Below are 15,020 nucleotides of genomic sequence, written 5' to 3'. Positions count from 1 at the left end.
TCAGTTTCCAAAGTAGAAGGGAGGCTAAAATAAAAAGTTAACGGGGGCGGGGGGAGTACATCCTAGAGCTCTCCCCCTGCCGTCCCCACCCCCACCCCCCGCCGCCCCCAGGTACATCTCCATCTCTGTGGCTGTAGTAGGTACGGCTGCGTCCTCGTCACCCCGGGGAGAGCCAGGAGTCTCCCTGAAGCCCACCGGTTCCACACATGCAGGATGTTGATCTTTCTGTGGGCCCTGCAAAGCGGACCCCCCACTCTCCGGTGGGCTCGGTGCCCGCCAGCACGCATGCCAGAGTGCGGCTCTGGCGTTGCGCCGTGCGAGAAGAGGTGGCAGTGAGGAGGGATGGAGGACAGGAAAGTGGGTCCCACCTGGATCCTGGGATCCGACCTGGACAGAAGCCGAGATGGCGGTGGCACCCGGACTCCGGGCTCGGTGTGGCTCCGCTGGGATGGGCCAGCACCAAACTCCTGGCCGAAGGTGCGGGAAAGTCGCGAGGGCGGGGCGGAGGCGGAGGCAGAGGCGGGAGGAGGAGGAGCCGAGGGGAGCCCGCCGCCCGCAGAGGAACCAGAAGGGAGCGGGAGTTGGGTGGGTGGCGCCCTGCGTGCGCCCCGCGCCCTAAGTGGTGGTTCCAATAGCTAGTCTTCCAATAGCTCCCTCAGTCTTGAGGTTGGCACTGGGGATCCTTGGTCCCTCCCGCAATTAGACTTCCAGGCCTTCACTCCCGCAAGTGTGGCCAGTGCTACCCTAAAGATGGCAACGATTGGAAAGGGTAGAAAAGTGACATGGAAAAAAAACAGAAGTACTGAGGAGTTAGTATCTTGCCAGTGCTTGTTAGGAAGGCTGGAGAGCGTATTCATGGATCTAGTGAGGGGTTGAGCTAATGTCCATTTATTTCTCTTCCCGTCCTGAAATTCAATGACGTTTGAAGTAGAAAGTACAAAAAAAAAAAAATCTGTCCTTGTACAGTCTGAATCCATCCTCAAAGTACAAAGGTATTTTCTTGTTCTCTGCTCAAAATGTTCCATTTATTCATTTGTCTTGATTTAATGTATTTTTTTATTCTGGATATGTCATGTGCCAAACAATATGTGAAGTGCAGTTATATTGTTTGAATTTGAACTTGGGAGTTGGGGATAGGAGGACAGGCAAGTAAGTATCCAGAAAATTCCCAATTGTGCCTGGCAATCTGAAAGAAAACAACGTTACAAAAGAGAAAGAATAAAGAAGACTAGACATACCCTAGATTAAATGGATGGTTGTAATTCTTAGAATCAAACTGAACGATCATTTTCATTCAAAGGGGCATCAAAGACATGGAGAAGCAGCCCAGGGCTGGATAGGGCCAGAACTAAGGTCTTTGGCTCCTTAGCCCTGCCACATTACAAAAGGAATCTTAGCCCTGCATTACAGAAGGAAGCTTCCCACTTCTGGAATTCTTTTTTTTTTAAGTTTTTATTATAAAACTGATGTACAGAGAGTTTACAGTTTCATACATTAGGCATTGGATACTTTTCTTGTACTGTTTGTTACCTTGTCCCTCATACCCCTCTCCCCCCTCCCCCTTTCCCCTCCTGCGGTGTTCAGTTCACTTACACCAAACAGTTTTGCAAGTATTACTTTTGTTGTTGTTTCTCTTATTTTACCCTTTGTCTCTCAATTTTGGTATTCCCTTTGAATTTCCTAATTCTAATACCAGTACACACTGTTTCACATTCACTCAGATATGATTACAGAGATAGTGTAGATACAATCACAAGAAGGTGATACACGAACATCATCAATAGTAGAAACTACAGATACACATGGGATGTTGAAAGTAGTTACAACTGTGATATAACAATCATTTCCATAAAATGGAGTTCATTTCACTTAGCATCATCTTATGTGATCATAAGGGTATAGCTATTGGGCTCTTGTGATCCTATGCTGTGACTTGCCTAAACCTGTGCTAATTATTCCCAATAAGGGAGACCATAGAATCCATGTTTCTTTGGGTCTGGCTCACTCCACTTAGTATTTTTTCCAAGTCCTTCCATTTCCTTACAAATGGGGAATTCTTAATGGGACTTTTCCCTCATAAAAATAGCATCTCAGGACCAATGCTACTTGTTTTGAAAAGCATGTGGACCTCCAACCATTTGTTGACCAATCATTCAGAAATGTCATATCTGTGCACTATATGAGCTTTCTAGGCTAAGCAAAAAATAATCCTGAAATGCTAACCTTTGGGTTTTCATCAAGCACCAGAAACCAGACAAATAGAAACAAGAACTGGAGTAGAAACACTAGTTTCTCTAAATTATTATGAAACAATAACTTGGCCTCTCCGAATGGTTATGGGGAAAAGACATAAAAAGAATCCTTAAAAAATAATCGGTGTGAATTATCTTATTTGTTTCCTAGGAAAGCTAAGAAGCTACAAATCTGGGCTGTCACCTTCAGCTTAAGGGAAACTCCTTGCTTCTTCTATAGTTCCCTTCCTTGGTTTGTAGACGCATAACTCTACAGTCTCTGCCGCTATCACAATGTACCTTCTGTATCTGTGATATTTTCCTCACTTTAATGCAAGGACATTTGTCATTGGATTTAAAGACTTCCATAACTCAAGATACACCTACAAAAGCTCCTTTTTTCCAATCAGGTCAAGTTCAAATTCCAGAGATGTGACAGAGATTTTTAGTGCAATATAGCTACTGGAAAATTAATGGGGATCAAAATCATTGTCCACTGTGGTATCAAGGTTTCATTCCAGTATTAGTCATTGAAATTATATTGACTCTAAGAGTAATCATTTCATTCGGTCTAAACAACTAAAATTAAACACAATTAAACCTGTCATTATGAAGAATAATTGCCCTGTGGAAAAGAGACACAAAGGTTCAAGTCTTCAACTCATGTTTGAGTCACAGGTAATATTTAAAAGTCAAGTATGTGCCATTGTGTGCAACTATTATTTTACAAATGTATCCTACATAGATTTTTTTCTGATGATGCAGTTAATATTGAGTATCTGCCTGTTTTTTGAACCAAACTCTGAGCCTGGAGCTCCTTATAGAGTTTATATTTGAAATAACAGCAGTTTTGAACTTCATGCCCTCTGGCATTGATACTTGAGGCTCATCTCAGACCTTATAGAGTTGTGCATGAATAAATGAGTAAAACAAATCACTACCAATCTGCTAACCAATTATTACCGCATTGAAAAACATCTTCATAATAACACAGAATTTACCAGTGCAAAACATATTAATACTCTGACTCATTCAGTTTTTTTGAGTTAAGGAAAAAAATCCCTGAAAGGAAACCTTTGATTTAGAAAAAGAAATTAATGAGCCTGCCTAGCTTTTCTTTTGAAAAAAAATCAAACTGCCTATTTGCACTGATACATATCCCACTGGGAGCAATCAATCATGACTGAACTTACAGTTACCTAAGGAGGAAAAAATATTTTATCCAAGTATTTTGACTGTTAGTTTCAAAAACATAAATATTGTCCAGTTATTAAGATGATATTATTGATGCATCACATCTTAAAATCCTTTATTATTTCAATGACCCTATTCTCTTTTGATAAGCCTTTTTCCTCTGATTGCTCTTCTTACTGTTCTACTTTTGCAATGTTGAACAATCAACCAATACAGCTGGAACCACCAAACTGAATCATGTTCACTGACTTACGTGGATCACAGAGCATCTATCCATAAGCCCACTGTACAGTCAATGAGTTGGAATATTACTGGAGTCCAGGAATGAACCTCGTGTCAATTCTGTAAAATAGGCAATGGGAAAAGGGTTGGTCTTCCATTAACAATAACTAAAGCAACGAGTGGTACTCCAAATATAAATGGGACTACTATTACCAAGGGTGCTATAACAAAAGAAGTACAGATACTCAATCCAATAGATTTTCAGAAAGGATATATTATTCAAGTCCATAATCAATTGACTATAAATTAGAGAAATTATGTCAGACAGTCAGGATTGCTCTGGCTTTACATCTGGAAGGAGCCAAATCTTCAATGAAGGAAGAAGAAAAAGGCATAAAGGTATTCCTACCTGTTGGTAGAGGTTTTAGCCCATGACTGAGAAGTTTCAGCCCCTGCCTGGGAGTTGCAGATCACCTATCCTATCAGTCTGCCTCTTGGTTTTGGATTTGCCTAGTGATTCCTCACAATCGCAAAAGCCTATTCCTTACAATAAACCCCCCACTGTGCAGTTCCCATCAGTTCTGCTTTTCTAGTTCGACCATGGCAGACCTGGTTGCCTGAAAGTGGGGCACTGGTACAATAAAAATATAAATGTGGAAATGTCCTTGGAACCAATTATGGAGATTAAAGTCCTAAAGAACACTAAAGTTTGTTGTTTTTTTTCATTGTAGTTTTGTAGTGTGATTTTTTTTTTCCTTTAGAAGGGAAAGTGTAGTGGAGTAGCAAAACTGAGATCTCAGAGAATGTGATGAGGCTTCAGAGAAGGGGTATAGAAACACTTAGATCTAATTACTTTAAAAATATGGATTGGTGCCAGACTCTGATGGCTCATACCTGTAATTCTACCTACTCAGGAGGCTGAAATCTGAGTATCACAGTTCAAAGCCAACCAAGGCAAGAAAATCCATGAGACTCTTATCTCCAATTAACCACCAGAAAACCAGAAGTAGTGCTGTGGCTCAGAGTTGTAGAGCACTAGCCTTAAGCTGAAGAGCTCAGAGATACTGCCCAGGCCCAGAGTACAAGTCCCACGACCAACAGAAAAAAAATATGGGTTGGCAAGTTAGAAAACTGTTATATATACAACTAAATGAATACCCATATTTAATTGTACTGAATTACATTAGCTGGATAAACAATATAATGGTTTGGGTTAAATAGTGGATCTGAAGATGAAAGGTAACATTAAGAGAGAAAACCTTTTCCATAAAATGTTTTAAAACTTTCCAGTTCACCTAGCATGCCATTAGCAGATAATCGGCAGGCTCACTTACTTGAATAAATACTAGCTAATCCTGCTGCCTGCACCAGAAATACATTTAACAAGGGAAAGTTCAGAGCAGGTAATGTTAAAACTGATTTAATGAAAACCAAAGATCAATTTTTCCATATTAAACACAAACAGTACCCCTAAAACACATTCCATTTTCACAAAGTAAGATAAAATAGCTAATAAACAGTGCAAGAATAGTACTTTAAATTTTTACAAAGGAAATTGAAAAACAAACTAGGAAAATGTAGATGTTAATGTATTTGATAAACAATAATTAATATCAATGAACCAACCATGGTGACCTTAAGTGTTAGCTATTTTTTTCTTTAAATAACTGGAGCTCATAATGACTTTTAAAATATTGGCTTCAGATCCATAATTTTAGCCAAAAAAACAGTGGATATAGCTTCTGTATTGCTTCTCATATTGTTGCTCCATAAATGCACTGTGAATAAATAAAAGATTTAATTAAAAACAGAAAAATGTATGCAAAATTAATACTTTGTGGTCAAACCATAAAATTGTGGAAGACAAATACTAGTGACAAGACAATAGTCATGAAAACACTTCAAGAAATCCTTATTGAGACAAGAGGAGGACATCAAAGGGATCCACATCGGCAAGGAAGAAATCAAACTATACCTATTCGCAGACGACATGATCTTATATCTGAAGGACCCAAAAAACTCAGTCCCCAAACTCCTACACCTAATAAACCATTTTGGCAAAGTAGCAGGATACAAAATCAATCCACAAAAGTCAGCAGCTTTTCTGTACACCAGCAATGTACAAGCAGAAAAGGAAATTATGAAAACAATTCCATTTACAGTAGCCAAAAAAAGAATAAAGTACCTAGGGATCAACCTAACCAAGGACGTGATGGACCTATTTAATGAGAACTATAAAAATCTAATAAGGGAAATCAAAGAAGACACAAAGAGATGGAAAGACTTCCCATGCTCATGGGTAGGCAGAATCAATGTAGCAAAAATGGCCATATTGTCCAAATTGTTATACAAATTCAAAGCAACCCCTATCAAAATCCCAGTTACATTCTTCACTGAAATAGAGAAAGCAATGCATAAATTCATATGGAACAGCAAAAGACCTAGAATAACCAAAGCAATTCTAGGCAAAAAAAGCAGTGCAGGAGGTATCACAATACCAGACTTCAAGCTCTACTATAGGCCATCATAACAAAAACAGCCTGGTATTGGTATAAAAAGAGACTGGAAGACCAATGGATCAGAATTGAAGATCCAGAAATAAAACCGCACTCTTACAGTCAGCTGGTATTCGACAAAGGAGCTAAAGACATACAATGGAATAAACATAGCCACTTCAATTACTGGTGCTGGGAGAACTGGGCAGCCATATGCAGAAAACTCAAAGTAGACCCAAGCCTATTACCATGCACCAAGATCAACTCAAAATGGATCAAAGACCTCAATATCAAACCTGAATCCTTCAAACTACTGAAAGACAGAGTAGGAAAGACGCTAGAACTTATAGGCACAGGAAGGAACTTCCTGAATAGAGTCCTAGGGGCACAACAAATAGGGGAAAGACTCGACAAATGGGACTACTACAAATTAAAAAGTTTCTGTACAGCTAAGGACATAGCCACCAAAATAGAAAGACAGCCAACCATATGGGAAAGGATCTTTACCAGCACAGCAACAGACAAAGGCCTAATATCTGTCATCTACAGAGAACTCAAAAAACTAAGCCCCTCCAAGCCCAATAAACCAATTAGGAAATGGGCAAAGGAGCTAAAGAGAGACTTCACAAGAGAAGAGATAAAAATGCCAAAGAAACATATAAGGAAATGTTCAACATCCCTGGTAGTAAAGGAAATGCAAATAAAAACAACCCTGAGATACCACCTCACTCCAGTTAGAATGGCCTATACTCTGAACTCAGGCAACAACAAATGCTGGAGGGGGTGCGGGGAAAGAGGAACCCTTCTCCATTGTTGGTGGGAGTGCAAATTAGTACAACCACTTTGGAGATCAGTATGGAGGTTTCTCAAAAAGCTCAATATAGACCTACCCTATGACCCAGCCATTCCACTCCTAGGCATCTACCCGGAACAGCAGGCCCCAAGATATCAAAAAGACATTTGCACTTCCATGTTTATTGCTGCACAATTCACAATAGCCAAAATATGGAAACAACCCAGATGCCCCTCCACAGATGAATGGATCCAAAAAATACGGTACCTATACACAATGGAATACTACATAGCGATTAGGAATGGTGAAATATTGTTATTCGCAGGGAAATGGTCAAAACTTGAACAAATAGTGTTGAGTGAGACAAGCCTAGCACACAGAAAACAAAGGGGCATGATCTCCCTGATATATGACTGTTAAGATGGGGTGACGGAGAGACAGTAGAGACCAGGTCTGTGAAACCAAAAACTTGTCAAATGGTATTTCCCACAAGATTGGGTCAGCGACCCAACAGTATGTAACTAAAACCAAACAACTACTCAACATATAAAGGCCAAAAATTGACCTCTCAGTGGAATACAATAGCTCAAAAGCTATGTATGTATGTTCATATAAGACTACTGTCGACATATTGTCTAATGTTGACATTACATTTAAAGCCCTAGCCGAATTTTCTTGGGCGTAGGCCACGTGGCTACTGTATATGTTCTTGGTACGTTGTGTATTGTATATATGTCTACCTGACCTAGGGAAGGGAAAGAAAAACAGGGTGTAAGATATCACAAGAAATGTACACACTGCCCTACTATGTAACTGTACCCTTTGTGCACAACACCTTGTCAAAAAAAATTGTTTAATTAATAAATAAATTACAAAAAAAAGAAATCCTTATTGTTTTCTAATAAGTTCTAATAGCATATTCCTGGAGTGAGAAAACTAATGATTATCTGTAACTTGTACTTTGTTTAGAAAAAAATTATATAAATATTTCCCTACATACAAATGGTTTTGTCAATACTTTTAGGAATTTTAAATCCTCTATCATATTATTAAAATACAGCCTTATCATTTTATGCCTTTGCTTAAAAGTATCTATAGTTTTGTACTGCTTGAGCAATAATACAGTTTAAGCTGAGTTTGGCACATAGATTTGCCCTCAGAGTGCCGTCATCTCCGTTAGTGTTTTCTCCTGCCACAGGAGATAACTCACCATTACCTGGGCACATCTGACTTTTTTTGTCTTGATTTTTTTCATGGTGTTTTCTTGATTTTTCCTCTTTCCACAACAGACCTATTCAGGAATTACTCATCACCATCATCTCCTGATTAAAATCCTAATTAATTCGCTAAGATCCAACTCTTTGATGATTCTTCATATTATCTGAAATTAGAAATATGCTACCTATGGTCATTTAGAAATATATGTTTTCCTTTTATCATGTAATACTATTTGATTCATTTAATGGTTTTTTAATATCTATCTATGACCCTAGAGCAGAGGTTATTTTTAATCTGTTATCTTTTTATAAATGACAGTGTCTTGAGTATACAAGTTGCTCAATTAATAGACATTGAACTGAAATATAAAAAGCAAATCTTACAATTTTCCTTTTATGTAATTTAAAAGAATAAAATAGTGATTTGTTTTAACAACAGTTCGCAACAGTTTAACAACAGTTCACAACCTACAGTATAATTTCAAATTCACATACCAAAGAAGGGTTCTTATTCTAAATTTTCATAGTATAAGTATTGTAGGGATTACTGTATAATGTATAATCTCAGTGTGTGTGGGGGGGGGTGTATTCATGTGTGTGTGAAAGAAAATATACCAACATAAGAATAGTGCATGTATTTAAGTTGTAGAATAATGGATAATTTTACTTTGCTCTTGATTTTTACCTTCTCAAGTTATCTTCAGAATTATATGCTACTTTAAATCCAGGTAGAAAAAACAAGTATTTGAAAATATTTGAGTGAGAGTATGTGTCTTAACAGACTAGTGCTGGGAGTTAGAGCTACTTGGAAGTTCCTAAAGGCCTGATTTCCAACCCAGTGCCCCAACTGGTAACTCACTTAGGTTCCTAATCTGTTGGGACACCTGTCCTCAATATCTGGAATGCTCTCAGCATGGATATATCAGAATGGTATTGCCTTGAGTGCTTGTGAAATCCATTACAGCTATTTATATTGTGACCAAAAGATGTTTAGAGAAATGAAAGGCAAGTTAATTGGATTGTTTGTTTACAGCTTTGTACAAAAACCAAAGATTATTCAACCTCTGAGTTAATAGTAGTCCTAGAACTAAAATATAACTTTCTTCAAGATATTTCTATTAAATTTTTGTGAGGGCTGAGAATATGGTAGAGTGCTTGCCTAGTATGCATGAAGCCCTAGGTTTGATTCTCCAGCACCACACATACAAAAAAAAAGCTGGAAGTGGTGCTATGGATCAAGTTGTAGAGTGCTAGCCTTGAGCAAAAAGAAGCCAGGAACAGTGCACAGGCCCTGAGTTCAAGCCCCAGAACTGGAAAAAAATAATTGCAGTATTCTTGCTATATCCTTATGCTTACTAATTACTTTTCTTATTTATCAGTACTGGACACCAGGGTATAAGCAAAAATATATAATTCTCTTCACTTTATATATAAGCCAATCTACCTATTTTTTCTTATATCCCAAAGAGTATAATGAGAAATGCTACAAGAATAAATATTGAAGGATTACTCCTGAGTGTTGACTTAAAAGGCTGCTATGAATAAATGATTGGAATAAAATCATTTCTGAATTCTGAAACCAAATGTGGTTTTCATAAAAATATATTGCAGACTTTAAGTCACTATGAATCTTAAAGGAAAATAGTCAATGCTTCAGAGTCTCTTTATGATCTGTAAACACATACTACAAACCAATTTTCACATAGCACAAAACACTCCATTCTCTGCAGGAGCATAATGGGATTTGAGAGCAAAACCCATCAGGCTCACTGACCAATAAACCAACTCTCAGAGTTGAGTTGCTTCACAGATTTACAGTGCAAATCTAGGTGCTATTATTTTTTCCAGAGACCCTAGTTTTGTATTAATAGGTCATAAAAGTATATTGTTAGTTTTGTTAATTTCTGGCTTTGACCATAACAACGTAACACTAACTAATTCAATGCAAAATGCTTAACTGGTCCTCTCCCTTTCTTCTTTTCCTCTGATCAGACTACTTCCTATTGGCTGAAGGACTGGGTTTTCCCTCACTGCAAATACATGGTTCTAGTTGGGCTGCCAGTTATAACATCCTGGCTAGAAGCAGACACTACACAGCATGTGGTCCAAGCTGCATCTGTCACACTATCTCCCTCCTTCCACAATACTCCCCACCTCTGCATGGAAGATAGCATGGAAGTGTGTTAGAGAAAAGCCAGTCAGGCTGTTCTCTGAAGCTTTTCAAATAAAAGCTGGTATGAGGTAACAGGATATGAATTATAATGTTTCCCTCACAGATGATGACTGTAGTGACAGATTCTCCATCTAGGATTCAAGCCAAAACAGATTAAAAATATTTTTTTGGTCAGTCCTGGAGCTTGAACTCATGGCCAGAATACTGTCCCTGGCTTCTTTTTGCTCAAGGCTAGCACTCTGCCACTTGAGCCACAGCACTATTTCTGGTCTTTTCTATGTATGTGGTGCTGAGGAATCAAATCCAGGGCTTCATGTTTATGAGGCAAGCACTCTACCAGTAGACCATATTCCCAGCCCTGGAAATATTTTCTTAAATTTACTACAATGGCTCATTTCTGTGATTCCACTTAGGAAGTACAGAACAGGAGAATGGCAATTTAAGGTCAGCCTGGGCAAAATTTTAGCATGATTCCATCTCAATAAGTCTTGTACAACCATGCATGCCTGTGGTCCCAGCTACACAGAGCACTATAGGTAAGGGGTCTCAGACTGACAGTGCTGGGTAAAAACTCAAGACTGTCCTGAAAATTAACCACACAGAAAAAGACTAGAGGCATGACTAACATGATAGAGGGCCTACTTAGCAATACAGCCACTTTTTTACAAAGAAAAAAAGAAAAGAAAGGAAAATTCTTTTTTTTTAACTTGTTCAAGTTCCTTCCGTTTGTTTGCAAATGATGCAATATCACTTTTTCTAATGAATGAGTAAACTTCCATTGTATATACCCTTTCATCCATTCAGAAGCATCTGGGCTGAATCTAGACCTTGGCTATGGGGATCAGTGCTGCAATGAACATAGTTGTACAGATGGCCTTACATATCTTAGTTTGTAATCTTTTGAATAAATTCCCGTGGAGGTGATAGACCATAGGGTAGTTCTATGTTTAGTTTTTTGAGGAACTTCCATACTGCTTTCCAGAGTAGCTGAACAAATTAACATTTAACTGATGGTGTAATACTTAGAAAGGCTATTTCACAGGCCAACAATATAAACATCAGAAAAAAGGGTACATGAAAGGAAGTGTGGAGTCAAATGGAAGGGGACAGATGAATAGAGAGAGGAAGGGAGGAAAAATTTGAGCATAAAATTCATTGCATATCATACACAATTAACACAATTGAGGAAAGTGGTGGGGTTGGAAGTGATGGGGAGAATGTTGAAAGAGGTGACACTCACCAAGGTGCATTGCATTCATAAACTGTTTTGCTGAATGGCAACTACTTTGTACAACTACTTAAAGATAATAAACATTTTTTTGCCAGGTGTGGCAGCTCATGCCTGTAATCCTGGCTACTCAGGAGGCTGAGATCTGAGGACCGCAGTTCAAAGCCAGCCCTGGCAGAAAAGTCCATGAGATTCTTATCTCCAATTAACTACCAGAAAACTGGAAGTGGTGCCATGGCTTAAGTGGTAGAGTGATAACCTTGAGCTGAAGAGCTCAGGGACAGCACCCAGGCCCATGACAGACAAAAATAAATAAATAAATATTTTTAATTGTCCCAATATTGAACATTTTTTCTCTCAATATTCTCTACACAACATGACTATTTGCACTATTTAAGGAGTGTAAGCAATTTGTAGTTGATTTGAAGTACATGCAAGGGAGTAAGATATGTTCTGTGTAAATACTCTGTGTAAATGCAAGGGACTTGAGCAGCCACAGATCTGAGTTTAGGAGGAGGAGGAGTACTGGAGGACCATTGTGTATGTGGCTGTGAGCTGTAATTGTTAGTTCTCTGCAGTACGAAAGGGTCTGATTTGCTGTAAAAGACAGAATTTCAGGCCCCAGAAGCAATTGTGCAGAAACTGTGGCCTAATTATTTTTTAAAACTAAACACAATTTGCTCAGTGATATTCTGTCTTTATCAACTGGTAGATGGTAAAACTCAAAGAATTCCAGTTCCTAATTTTCTTTTGTTTGTTTTGTTTTGCTGCGTTTACACATAATTTCCAAGCAGGGTTCAGTGGAAGGCAAAAGAGAGCAGGGCCAGGATAAGCAAAGTTTCTCATCCTTGTAGAATTTGGCATCTGACTCTTCTGTCTGTTTTTGTGTGTGCTGTTCTACATGGAGCCATGCCAAAGGTCACTTCAGATCAGTAAATATCCTTGATTGCACTATGCCTTTTCAAAATGCACCCAGAAGTTTTTGTCACTGTTATCTGAACCATGGGAAGTTTGAGGAGTCTTTCTAAGCCTGGCACCAGGTCTGTGCTATGCAGGAACTGTTCTGATCTTGTTCCCTTTTGAGTCAAGTCAGAACTCTATGAAGCTGATTCAAATTGACCTTCCTCATCCAGCTATTCCTGCATGCTGCCCCCTGTTACTCCAAGTTGCAAAGAACAATAGCAGACTCTCTCCACCCAAAGCTCTCTCTGGGATAAAGGATAAAAGCTCTTCCTACTCTTTGATTCTCTCAACTCTTGGATTCCCCGAAACTCACCTCTATAAGGCTGAGTCCTGGGATATAAACTTCATCATGCACTTCAAGGACTTGGCTCTAATGTTAGATTGATAAGACTTGAAATTATAAAGCAATTTTAATTTTCAATACTAATAAACACAAATCCAGCTGGGCACAGGGCCCTTATCAGCTCTCTGAGTTTCACTGCTGGCTTTCCTCTTTATCTCTCATGTGAGAGAGCTGTTTTTTATTTGTAGCGTGGATTGATGCTCAGACTATATTCATGATCAGACTATATTCTTAAAACTCAAATGCAGCGTGCTATAATACCTGCTTCAGTGCTAAGGGGCTGAAAATATTACAGAGTAGAAAAGAATAATAGGGTAAATAAAAGCCTGAGAGAAAACAATAATACTTAAATAAAAATAATACTTCTCTATGGAAGGCACAAAACGCAGATGGGGAAGTAGTAGAGTCTACAGTATGACTGAAGAGTGAGTCTGAATGGTATTTAACTCCTGGCCCTGGGCTCTCTGTGATTCCCAGGTTCCTGTTCTACCTGCCTCATCAAGCAACTTTTCCTTCAATTCTGTAGGCTACATTAGTATTTGTCCTCAGCCCTCTCTACTTAAGCTAATTCTAGTTATATTTCTGTTGCTTGGACCCTACAGAATCTTGTCCAACATTATTTTAGCCAAAAAAAAGTAGTAACTTTTATTTCATGGGGGATTTGAATGACTAAAGAAGAGGAAGAACAGACAGCAGATGGCTTTTGGATGTCTGAAAGTCTCCAGGAACCTCTCCACCTCTTACCTGAGCCTCTGCATTCTTACTGATCTGCTTTCTCTCCATGGTTCAAAGCATATTGTGGCAATTCCCAGGTTTTCTAGATACTGATGTCCACCACTGAAAAAAATAAGGAATTAATCTGGGGTTTGATGCTTCTGTTATTTGACTTGAGATGTAGAGAAATACCAAGAATAAGGAAATTCTTGAGTTCACTGGATTCTTCCAAGCTATGTGAAAGACAACTTTATCTGTACTATAACCTTATTTTTTTCTTTCTGATTATGCTATATGGGAGCATTAAAAAATTTTAGGTATTTAAAGGAAAGAATACATTTATGATTGTTTTGTATCTTTCCTTAAGTTCTAAATGAAGAGCATAGCAATGAAATAGCAGCAGGCATGTCTTTAAGCAGGTGGAAACTAAAACCAATTATGTGTTCATGCCTTTGCAGCCAAACATAAAATATGATTTGATTCAACAAAGAAGGGAATTACATTTCCAATGTGAAAAGTTGTAAGTCAAGAAGACAAAATAATAAATATATGACTTATGTTCTTTTATATTTCCCAAGTATAAGGTGCTTCAAATCTCTAATTTCAATTGCAGATTAGATGTACTTACCATAATAGATTGCATTCAACTTGGAATGTCAGTAAATACCTATGCCCCATACATGTTCCTAAATGATGGAGTCATCTATAAATGAGCCCCTCTAACTAGTTATAATAAAAGAAGACTTGAAATATTGCAAAGGTAAACATTCTTGGATGTGGGACCATGTATTTCTAAGTCACTATCAGAAAACATCCACACTTCATTGAAAAGTGTGTTTCAAGCTCTTGCTAAAATATCTAGGCTCCCTCTTACCTCTCCCTCGACTCATTTTCTTCAGTATTCCAATGAAATGCAACACTGATCAGTGTTTGGGAAACTTAAAACATAATGTGAAAGGTAAATAAAAGTAAAACCCGGGGGCTGGGAATATGGCCTAGTGGCAAGAGTGCTTGCCTCACATACATGAAGCCCTAGGTTCGATTCCCCAGCACCACATATATAGAAAATGGCCAGAAGTGGCGCTGTGGTGGCAGAGTGCTAGCCTTGAGCAAAAGGAAGCCAGGACAGTGCTCAGGCCCTGAGTCCAAGGCCCAAGACTGGCAAAAAAAAAAAAAAAAAAGTAAAAACCCACTATGTTGTTATTTCTCCTTCTGTTGCAATGGTTACAGCAAATAACTACTCTAATTTTTATACTTCCTCCAGTGTCCCCAAACACTTCCTCTTTGACCAGAAGTGGGATGAAAAGTTATTCAAACAATAGAATCTCTGTAACTTCAGTGTCTGTGATAGTCATTGGCAATATTCACCAGATTTGTAAGATTCTTGTGGGAAAATGAATTACAGCTGAATTCTGCTTATGTTTCAAAGTTGAGTTCTTATACAAGA

At 38.4% G+C, this 15,020-nt stretch overlaps 1 protein-coding gene across 3 annotated transcripts in view; it reads right to left on the bottom strand.

The window, feature by feature from the left end:
* Positions 1-470, bottom strand: part of Lepr (leptin receptor) — a 69,921-nt gene extending 69,451 nt beyond the window's left edge. The window contains exon 1 of one of the 3 annotated variants that reach the window (XM_048351500.1): positions 369-470. The gene's annotated coding sequence lies outside the window, so the exon portion shown is untranslated. The remainder of the gene's footprint in view (positions 1-368) is intronic. The other 2 variants (XM_048351501.1, XM_048351499.1) reach the window with 2 other exon arrangements.
* Between the last annotated feature and the right edge of the window lie 14,550 nt (positions 471-15,020).

Source organism: Perognathus longimembris, chromosome 7, assembly GCF_023159225.1.
Source record: "Perognathus longimembris pacificus isolate PPM17 chromosome 7, ASM2315922v1, whole genome shotgun sequence".
Taxonomy (NCBI): Eukaryota; Metazoa; Chordata; class Mammalia; order Rodentia; family Heteromyidae; genus Perognathus; species Perognathus longimembris.
The sequence above is the reverse complement of the archived record's forward strand: the minus strand, read 5'-3'. Positions and strand labels throughout refer to the sequence as shown.